This window comes from Cebus imitator, unplaced genomic scaffold, assembly GCF_001604975.1.
Source record: "Cebus imitator isolate Cc_AM_T3 unplaced genomic scaffold, Cebus_imitator-1.0 Scaffold63, whole genome shotgun sequence".
Taxonomy (NCBI): domain Eukaryota; kingdom Metazoa; phylum Chordata; class Mammalia; order Primates; family Cebidae; genus Cebus; species Cebus imitator.
Window position 1 is genome coordinate 258,523 of NW_016107378.1, and position 755 is coordinate 259,277.

Genomic DNA, 755 nt, shown 5'->3' on the forward strand with positions numbered 1-755 from the left:
CCTCCCAGGTTCAAGTGATTCTCCTGCCTCAGCCTCCCAAGTAGCTGGGATTATAGTCTCCAGCCACCACGCCTGGCTAATTTTTCTATTTTTAGTAGAAACAGCATTTTGTCCTGTTGGCCAGGCTGGTCTCCAACTCCTGACCTTGTGATCCACCCACCTCAGCCTCCCAAAGTGCTGGAATTAAGGTGTGAGCCACGTGCCCAGTCCTTATAGTCTTACTAACTGAAGGATAACAGCATCTAGAAGGATTCCAAAGTCTCTGCATTCCAATTTTGTAGCTGTCAGCATTGCCTACCATGTCTGTTCAGGTCAAGGCCTTCCCTGAGCAATCTCCTTTCCCGTGACAGAAGAAGTGTAGGGCTCTTGGAAGGCTCCGCAGCCTTGCTTGTCCTCTGGAGTGGTTCTCGGGGGTGGATGATGACTCAGAAGCAGCAATGCTGTAGGTTCTCACTTGGAACCTTCTGCCCAGGTCAGGACTGGAGAAGCAGCCATCCCAGGCAGGAATTTCAGGAAAGGCTGCAATCCTTAGAGAGGTCTGGAAATGAGGCTATCTTAGTGAGGCAAGAACAAGAAACTTGGGAACAAGAAGCAGAAGCCCCCTTAGACCAAGGAGAAGGGAGTTGGAGTGTGATTATAAGGACCCCAGGAGGCCAGCTGAGGGGCTTGAAAATCCCAGGCCCAGGCTGCACTCAGCTCTGTCTCCCTGTGGTCTCCCTCTGTTCCCCAAGCTCTCCTCTCTGCAGTTGCCCCCG